This window comes from Microtus pennsylvanicus, chromosome 3 (assembly GCF_037038515.1).
Source record: "Microtus pennsylvanicus isolate mMicPen1 chromosome 3, mMicPen1.hap1, whole genome shotgun sequence".
Classification (NCBI taxonomy): Eukaryota; Metazoa; Chordata; class Mammalia; order Rodentia; family Cricetidae; genus Microtus; species Microtus pennsylvanicus.
The window spans coordinates 49062853-49073339 of NC_134581.1; the positions used below are offsets into that span (position 1 = coordinate 49062853).

Genomic DNA, 10487 nt, shown 5'->3' on the forward strand with positions numbered 1-10487 from the left:
TTTAAAACATAATTGACAGAATATAGACAATTGTTCTGCACCACATTTCAGTCCTCCTTTGCGTTGTCAATAACACACAAGCATATATAACATTTACTTGTTTCATTTTCAAGGGACATATGACCTTCCATAGAGAAGTAGAATCACGTGGTTTTTAAGTAAGGCTCTGAGATTCAACTGCCTGAGTGCACTCCCTTGTGTGTGCCTATGTAAGTCATGTGACCTGCCAGAGCCCCCTGCAACAGGACAGTGGCAGTTTCTTCCTGGTGGGGTTGATGTGAAGAATGGCTGAGCTAGTCCTTGGGCAGGTCTTAGAATAGTAGTTGGTACACAGCAAGCCCTTACTCGATGCCACCCAGTGTCATTACATCTTTCATAAGCAGTTTGACTTAATGCAGTTAAAGTTTATGTGTACATATTATAGAAGCTGCACCATTCTTTCTTTCTTCTTCTTCTTTGAGACAAAAATCCCATGTATCCTAATGTGGCCTTAAACTCTTGTGTAGCCACAGATGACCTTAAACTTCTGATTCTCCTGCTTCTGCCTCTCAGTGCTGAGATTCCAGGTATGCACCTCCATGCCCAGTTATGCGGTGCTAGGGATGGAGCCTAGGGCTTTGTGCCTGCTAGGCAATGTCTGTCAAATGACCCACATCCATAACCCTTGCACCACTGCATCTTTGTAAAAGGATGTGTGTGTGTCTGTGTTAGTATATGCACATATACGGGCACAGGTGCCTGCAGAGGCCACAAGAGGGCATCAGGTTCCCTAAAATTAGTTGTGAGTTACTTGATGTGGATGCTGGACTCAGCTCCTCACAAGTGAGCAGCGAGTGCTCTTAACTGCTGAGCCCTCTCTCCAGCTCTACCTTTTTTTTTTTTTTAAAAAAAAAGTATATAATGAATTGGATTCTATTTCATTCAAGCACAGTGATTCAATTAACCTATCCTGCCACACTGGAATTTCAAAGGTTGTCTTTACTCTTTCTTAAGCAATCCATCTTCTGCACACGTCTGTGGACATTCTCCTAATTGTTTTCTCAGGTTAAATTCCTCGAAGAAGAATTGCCAGACCCGACAGTGTACAAGCGTTAAATCTTTCAATGCGCAAAGTCTCATTTGTTCTGTGGAAATTTGTGTGCACTGAAACTCACCAATACTATAAGGAAGTGACTCTCTGACCCCTCAGCCAACATTAGCAATGAGAAATGGAGAACATGAGGAATCTCTCGTTTTCGGGAGACCCGTCCTTCTGCAAGCAGTAAGAACATTTCCTGCAGGATATATTGCCCTTGGATAGCTAAGTTCAAGAACTTCACTTGTGAGTTGTGTTCTCTCAGGGCCCAGAGAGGGTCTCAGAAGCTGATGGGAACTAAGAGGGGACTCAGAAGGAACCAGTATCCCCTGGGATCCAGGACCCGCTGCTCAGTGAGGCAGCACTTTGTTGGAGTCTTTCATGGTGGGGGCATGTGGGAGAGGAAGATGCCACAAGATGCAACAGGAAGTTGGGGGAGATTCTGAAGCCAGACTCTCTTATTCTGTAGCAATCTGCTCTCTTAGCAATTAAAGGGTCCTACAAGAATATGTCAATCAACTCTACAGACAGTATCCTCAGTGATGTACCCACCTTCCCTCAGCTTCCCTCCCCCAAGTATCCCAGCTCTCTCTACATCACCACCCTAGGAATCAAGATTCTAGCAAATGGACTTTCAGGGAACAAGCCACATCCAACCCCCAGTGAGAGGAGATGTGGTCAAGTAATCAGGTGATTAAAAAGCATGCCTTCTTTTCCTCAGCCCCAAAGATGAGAATTCCAAAGAGTGCGTCCTGTTAGAGAAAAGAGGAGACTGATGTGTTTCTAGAAGGAGAGGTCAAAAACAAGGGAATCTGAAAGGGATGAATGCTGAAGCCTTGGGGGTGAGTCACGGGGCAAATTCTCTAAAACCTGGTGTAAAGTATGTGTTAAAGCAAGGGGTGTTTTTCTCTTTTCTTTTTTTCCTGCAGCCTCTTTCTCCTTCTTTCCTTTCCCCTCCTCCCCTCCCTCTGTCCCTCTCTCTTCTTTTGCATGTAGGTATCTGATTGTCTAGCACAGTTGTTGAGAACACAACTCATTTACCATTGTCTTTCCCTTGCACAATTCTTGAATGTCAACTGGCTAAAGAGGCCTGGGTTCATTTCTATGCTCTTGGTCCTGTTATTGTGACCCAGTTGCATGGATTGACACCTGAGGATGGTAGCTTTGCCGCGGGCCATGGGATCAGGTAGTGTCTCCTCTCCAGTCCTTTTCATAATTGTCCCTATTCTAGTCTTCTCCATGCTCACACCGATTACCAAGTCTGTGCATTCTTACACGGGGGCTGCTAGGATGCTGACAGGGCTCACCCTGGATGGATGGACCATGAAGAACACCCAGCCCTAGCCTTGTCAGTCCAGCTAGGGCACACTCTGCCATCTGGAAGAGCTCAGGGCGGCTTCAGGTGTCAAGGCTGCTGCTTCCTCGCTTGGAAAGGTAATGGGAATACAACGTCCAGTGGGCACTTTTGATAACTATATAGTATAATCTTTGTGGAATTCTAAATAAAATATTATATAAAAAACCCATCATTTGTGCCCAAGGGCCATAAAACTGATGTAATTTGAATGCAATAAAATATAAGCAAGCAGCAAACAGTTCTTGTGGGCTTTCTCTTAATTTTTCAACACATACTTCAGAGTTTTAAGATGCAGCGTTTACAGCATTCACCTTCCTGAATTAGGGGTGGGGGTGCTGAGAAATAATTAGTAGGCAATTTTTTGGCCCTGGGGCTTTTCTTGTAAATGTTTTTGTTGGCAGGCACACTCTTGAGAACAGGAAGTCAGTCTCTTGTTACAGATTTAAGACTTTTCAGAGCCAAATAACAGAAAACTGGGTTAGTTCTGAAATGAGAGCTGGGGTGGGGGCAGGGCAGACTGTCCTGGGCTCTTTCTGGAGATTAATGACATCTTGCAAATATTAATGCTCTCTCTTCCTCTTAACTTTGCCACCTCTTAAACAAAACATACTCAGGCTGAAAACAACTTAGCTGATCATTTTGTAGCCCTACCCTAAAATAAAAGATCTTTATAGTACCCACAGATTTATTTTAAAACTTTTGAAGACCTGGGGACGAAAAACTAGGATTGTCTCAAGTTGACCATTTATTGTTGTTATTGTTGTGTTTTGCATTGCTTTTTTACAAAATCCTCAATATGAAATTTAAAGTATTAGACCTGGCATTAAAGATACTGTTTTCACAGTAATCATAAAGATTTCTATTTTCTTTGAAGTTTTTTTTTTTGAGTGCTCTGTTCTGCATGTACAACTGCACACCAGAAGAGGGCATCAGATTCCATTATAGATGGTTGTAAACCACCGTGTAGTTACTGGGAATTGAACTCAGGACCACTTGAAGTACAGCCAGTGCTCTTAACTGCTGAGCAATCTCACCAGCCCCTTTCTTTGAAGTTTTAAAAACAGCTTTTGTCACTAAGAGTGTGGAAGCAAATTAGTAAATGTATCAATATGTAGTTGAGCTGGTTGCAAACACAGTGATTGTTTGAAGTGGTGAGACTGGACATTTGACCAGGGCATTTAGTTGTTGGATTATAAAATAAGGAAACCAGTGCTCCCCTCCAAAGTCCAAGACTCTACTTATAAATAGGCTTAGTAAGGTTGAAAAGGAATTAAAATTCAGTTTCTATAAATGGTACTAAAAAGTTGCAGTCTTGACAAAGTTTATAATCTGGAGGAGGGACTGGGCAGTGGTTGTGTACCCCTTTAGTCCCACCTCTTGGGAGGCAGAAGTAGGCAGTTTTCTGTGAGTTTGATGCCAGCTTGGTCTACAAAGTGAGTTCCAGGACAACCAGGATTACACAGTAAAATTCTGTCTCAAAACAAAACAAAACAACGCCCCTCCCTCCCCCCCCCAAAAAAAAAACAAAGCAAGCAAGCAAACAAAAAATAATGTGGAGGAGGGCTAGTCCTACATTGGTTGGGATGGTTCATTTTTAAAAGTGGGGGGGGGGGTGGAGAGAGAGGGAGGGAGACAGAGAGAGAACATATGTGCCATGATATGATAGCTTTTGGTTCTCACTATCCACATTGATGAAGCAGGGTCTCCCGGTCTCTGCTCTAGGCTAGTCTGGGCTAGCAGTCCTGAAGGCTTCGGGTAACTCTACCGTTTCTTGCCTTCCAGCTAACTTTGGAACATGGGATTGCATTGTTTTGTGTAGACCACAGAACTGGTCTACATTTGCAGTCATTCCTTTACAAATTAGATCATTTATTTATTGAGGGACATGTGCCACAGTGTATGTGTGGAGGTCAGAAGACAACTGTGTGGTGTAAGTTCTCTCCTTCAACCTTTACATGGTTCTGGGATTGAATTCGGGTTGTTGGGTTTGTGCCTTTACCTGCTGAACTCCTACCAGCCCTGTGATAGTTCTGGAAATGCAGAAGCTTTATAAAATGTTGCGATATTTGAGGCAAAGATCATTTTCCTGTAACAAGTATAGATATTGTACTGATACTCTAGATATTTCCATCCTGGTACAGCCTCTCAGAACAGAAAACAGTTTACACATGTCCCAGTATAGATGTTTCTCATTCAGGGACCCACACACAAGGAAGGAAAGGGCAGGACAGTAGAGTGAGTGGCTGGTGGAGTCTGAAAGGATGAGTTCCCAGATTGTAAAGGACATTTTTCATCCTAAACCCAACTCTTTTTTTCCTTAAGATTTATTTTATTTTTATTTGTGTGTCTTATGTGCACATCTGCATGTATGCGTGTACACGTGAATTCAGGTACCTGTGTAGGCCAGATGAGGGTATCAGGTCCCCTGGATCTAGAATACAGGCAGTTATCAAATGCTGATATGGGTACTGAGGCTAGAACTCAGGTCTGAAGGCGTAAGTCATAAACAATGCCACACAAGTTTGGAATTATGATTAATAGGGTGGTATTTATTTAAAGGGGAAAAAACTTACAGATCACCGTCAGCCCTCTGCGCAACCAGGAAGGAAGTCTAGTCGCCGGTGGAGCAGGAAGTGAAGAGAGAGAGGAGAGGGAAGTGGCTGCTTTTTTAAAGGGAGAGAGACCACGCCCCAAGGGGCTGGTATCTCAGCGGTGATAGGCTGGAGGAGTGGGAGGACCTCCCGTAACACAGGTCCTTTGGAAGAGCTGTGCACATTCAATAGCCACTGAGCAATCTCACCTACTCTTAACTTTAGAAACACTGTACATCCATCTGGAGACTGAATGTGTCTAGAAAAACCACAATTTATAACCCCCAGTTCACATGAACTGTTTCCTGTCTTATGTTATCAAGACACTGTTGCTTTCTGGACCTGACCAAACAGGAGGCACCATCATGGGTGTTGACATTCGCCACAAGGACCAAAGTGTTTGGCACAAGGATCCCAAGAGCCAGGACATCCACCCATGACTGCTAGTCAAGCTGTTCAAGTTTCTGGCTAGACAAACCAACTCCATCTCCAATCAGGTTGTCCTGAAAGTGATTTATGAGTTGCACTCTCCAGCCACTTCTGTCCCTGTCACGGATAATCCGAAAGATGAAGCTTTCTGGCTGAGAGATCAAAACAACTGTGGCCATGGGGGACAGTCACAGATGATGTGCAGATTCTGGAAGTACCCAAGCTAAAGGTGTGTGCACTGAGGGTGAGCCAGGCGGGAAGTCGCATCCTCAAGGCTGGGGGTAAGATCCTCATCTCCAACCCCCTGGCCCTGGAGTCTCCCAAGAGTGGTGGCACCATGCTCTTGTCTGGTCCTCAGAAGGGCCAAGAGGTGTACTGGCATTTTGACAAGGCCCCAGGAACCCCACATAACCACACCAACCACACTAAACCTTATATCCGTCCCAGGGGCCGCAAGTTCAAATGTGCCAGAGGCAGATGGGCCATCGCAGCTACAAAAACTACCTCTGAATCTGATCTTACTGAAAAAAAAAAGTTTTGGATTTTGGAGAGAGAGAGAGAGGAGGGAGAGAGGGTTATTTCTTGAAAATGACCTCTCTTTTCAGCCCATTCCAAACGGCATCCTTCCCACACCATTTATTATAATTTGCTTGTCTTCTGCTATTTTGACAAATTTTGAATTTTTAACCCTATAAATAATCTTAAACTACTCAAAGCTGTCATCCCCTAGATATGAAAATCAAATTACGCTCAAGAATTCTAGGTGACGGAAAACATTAGCCAGCCCCTTAAGATACAGATACAGATGAGCATGGGAGAGTGGCGGAGCTGATAAGCCTGGAACTTCATCAGCACTGGAGGGGTGTTTATTTAAAGGAGATACCTGCTTCCTGCTTTACAACATACCAAGTATTTCTTCTCAACATTTATGAGCTTAAATAGATGCAGATGTTGCCAAAGAATGTGTTGTAAGATCAGCCATCTTAGAATCGTGCCGTTTGAGTACTGAGAGGCCTGTTGGAGGATAGCTCCGCACCCTTCTTTTAAATGGGAGGAAACTGAGGCTCTGAGAAGTCCATGGACTTAATACGAAGGTAATGTATGCAGATCATATCCCTGAAGGCTTAGTTGTAGATTGCCTTTGTCCTGGTATTCAGTGTGTGTGTGTGTGTGAATGTGTGTATGTGTGGGTGTGTATATGTGTCTGTCTGTCTGTCTGAGAATGGGTGTCAGAGGACCACTGTGGAATTGATTCCCTCTTTGCATCTATATGTGGGTCCCACAGATTAAACTCAAGTCTCCAGGCTTGTACCCAAGTGCCCTAACCCACTGAGCCATCTTGTTGGCCTGAAATGGACTAATTTTCTTAAGACTGTGTTCAATCCTGTCTGGATTACCTTGTGCCATGTCTCTTCCATTTGGGGAATTTTCTGTTTTCTGGTTTTTTGTTTTGTTTTGTCCTGAGCAGTTCTGACTGTATATTTGTAGGCATCCCATATGCCTCCTCTTTTTCAACTCTTGGTTGGTATGGTTCAGAGCTTTTCTCTTTCATGTAAGGTGACCATATAGGATTCTGGTCAGGGATACTGAGAGGATGGGGTAGTCAGCTTTCCCCTGCTCTAGGCTGTGGATTACCGCTTTCTTTATCTCACTGGCTTCTGAGCTCCTTCCAAAGAATAATATGTGGACGAGAACAATGGCTTCGTGCCTAGGAATGTGTGCTGCCTTTGCAGAGGACTCAGGATTGGGTCTCAGCATCCATGTCGGGAAATCACAAAAACTGGTTAACTCTGGCTCCAGGGGTCCAACAACCTCGTCTACATTCCTCAGCCACACCCTGACACATGCATATGCCATATATGTACACCTATACGTATTTGATTTTTAATCAAATTATATATATATTCAAAACAGGATTTCTCTGTTTAACAGCTCTGGCTGTCTTGGACAGATTTGTCTAGACAAATCTGGCCTCAAACTCACAGAGATCCAACTGCCTCTGCCTAGCAAGTGCTGGAATTAAAGGTGTGTGCCACCACTGCCCAGCAAAATAAATATTTTTTAAAAGAGTGAGAGATGTGATTACAATGAAGACTCGCTTGTTTCTAGTCGCTACAGAGGCCGCAGTCTGCCGCTGAGCCTGGGAGCAAGGCTGAAATGTCTTGCCCTAGAAACTTTGTTAATTACCACCCTTCCCCTTTTCTGTGTGTACAAACTGTCTTTCCTGCAGCAGAAAAGAACTGCCAGCATAGTTCACTTGACCCCTTTTTATTACTTACATAATTTTTAAAGATTTATTTATTTTTATTTTATGTGTATGTGTTTTCCCTGTATGTGTATTTGTATGTGAATATGTGCGTGCTTGGCACCCTAAGTGACCAGAAGATGGCATTGGATCCCTTGGAACTGGAGTTATAAATTGTTGCTGGTTGCCATATGGGCATTGGAAAGCAAATTGGGTCGTCAGGAGGAGTAACCAGTGCTCTTAAATACTGAGTCATCTCTCCAGCCCTAAAATAATTTTTATAGCCAGAATTATGATACAAAATGTACTAGATATTTTATGAGAAAACAACACTCAAGGAGGCCCTTACGTATAAGGGCTCTGGACTCCAGTAAGCAACTTGAATGACTTCTAAGCAAACTCTAAGTATTACCTGCCTGCTCCCCAGTCCTTAGGGTAAGGACTCCCAGGGTCTTCCTACTGCCCGAAACTCTGCTCAGTGATGCTCTCTGGTTTGTCCTTCTCAGAGGGCTCAATGTCATCTCCATTTTCTGTCCTCCCCCATTAAATTCTACTTTTTTTTTAACTGTAGGTCATCATCTCAGCTGAGTTTTTATGAGCAGGATCATTTGGAACTAAGACAGGGTCTTATGCAGATGACTGACAGTCCACAGCCCTTCCAGAAGGCTCTAAGGCCTCAAAGGAAAATCTTTGTTAACCAAACTGTCTTTTTAGAGGTGGAATTTCAGCCAATGTGCCAAAGAGAAGTAAAACAGGACAAAGGAGGGAAAAAGCATTTGAACTCTTCCTTAAGACTTTCTGACCTGAAGAGGAAGTAGGGGTCGGAGCCAGAGTGCCTCTGTGATCTGTACTAAAGATAAGGGCATGGACATGTTCAAGGATATTTTTATTTCTGGTTTATGAATTTATTCATAGAAAAAAATCTTACCAATGCTTAGTATCCGTAAATGGCCATGATATTTAACTAAGAATGGTCCTTTAACTTTCGCATAAAAAGGAAAATTAGATGAAGACAGATGAAGATTCAAAGAACCATACATTTGGCAATCCTTCCTCACCCCAGATTAGCTCTCCTGACACTGTCCAGCTCATAAAACACACCGGTGGCCTGGAATGAGCAATTCCTCACTGACCAGCACTCAACCATGCAAATGTCTGAAGAGAAAAAGAGTTCTTTCCTCTGACTTGAAACTTATTTAGTTGAGATTTTTCTCACCAGAGTCCTTGTATTATTTTTCCCCCATGGGCAACTGCCCCTTAATTAATCCCATTTCCCCCAGTTCTAGCTTGTCCGAGCAGCTGAGCAAACAAAGATGCAGGCGGCCATTTTAATGTGCTTCCTCTCCCAGACCCTCTGGGATGGGTGGGCTGTTCATCTTGTCCATAAACAGGAGCCTGGATGGGCCCGGAGAAAGCAAGCAACCAGGGACCTCTGTCAGGATTAATTTTAATAGACTGCAGGCTGCCGCCCAGGAACCATAACCCAGCAAATGACTTTAAATTACTATTTGCTGATAAAAAGGGAGATAGGAGGCGAGCATTCAGTCCGGCATCTCGGTTTGGATAACTAATGCTAGGATTTACTTTCCTACTGGATTGCCTCTTTACAACCCAAACCCTGGGGTAGATGAGGAAAGCAGCTCAGTGTCCTAATCTCAGGGAAATTAGCTGGGGGGGAAATGTGTCATTTTATAGAAGTTCTCAACTTTAGAGCTGGACCAGAAATGACTCTACCCTAATTCCTATGGACCTAGGGTCCTCTATGTTTCAGAGCTCTTTGGTGTTCTCACCTCCTTTCCTATGCCTTTGTCCCCAGTTAGCCATGACCATGCCATTTTATAAAGCTCTTCTATTTTGGTTAAACAATAACAATTTCTGTAATGATCTGTCCTGTCCCTTTAAGAGACAAGCCCCACCCACTCCCTCCCCTGTCCGCTGAGGCAGGCAGATCTTCCTGCTTGTAGCCCTTTTCTATCTCCCTCTAGAAGAGGCAGCTTCTATCTCTTCCCACTTCTCCCCTTACCCCTTCTCTTTCTGTTTCTCTCCCCCCCCATCTCTCTGCTCTTCTCCCCTTCTCCCTTTCCCCTCCATTAACACTAAATAAATATCTGACCTCAGTCTGCATGGTGTGCCTATCCATGTCTCTGTTTCTCGTCTGCAGCAGGTGGCTCCCTCCCCCGGACCAGTCACCTTTGGAGACCTGTGGCATGGTCTCATGCACCATCCATGCCTGGGTCTGGCTGCTCTCAGGACCCGAGTGGAGGGGCACTATCTTTTCTGGGAACATGAAGCTAGTCTGGGTTTTTGATTTTAAAACACCCTGCCAGGAAATTCCTTCTTGTTTCTTTGAGAATAAGGGGTGAGGGTCTCACACCAGTCACCTGACATTCTTCAGTTCACCTTCTTTCCCTAGTTATCCCTAGCAGTGATCTCGAAGGCCAAAACAAAACAAAACAAACAACCTGCTTCCTTCTCTCTCCTTGTTAGGTCTCAAACCCAGGAGAAGTCTCCCTCAGTATCCCTCACCTGACTGATCAGTACCCTAAACCTCTCCCTCCTTCAGTCTGATTGTTATGATTCCAGCCACAATATGGCTGACACTTCTGGGTTCCAGGGCCACTCACGGACAAGCCCTCAGTCATGACCCACGTTGGGCATGGTTGCATCATCTACCGCCACCTCACTGACCTCATTAGGCCTGCACACACACACACACACACCTACACACACCCTTAGTAAACTCCTAAGTGGGTTTGTTGTACGTTTCGTGTTTCCTTCTCACTCGAGCCA

General features: G+C 44.2%; 1 pseudogene; it reads left to right on the top strand.

Moving 5' to 3' along the window:
• The first annotated feature begins 5388 nt into the window (after positions 1-5388).
• On the top strand, positions 5389-9539 carry LOC142846746 (large ribosomal subunit protein eL18 pseudogene; annotated as a pseudogene).
• The last annotated feature ends 948 nt before the right edge of the window (positions 9540-10487 follow it).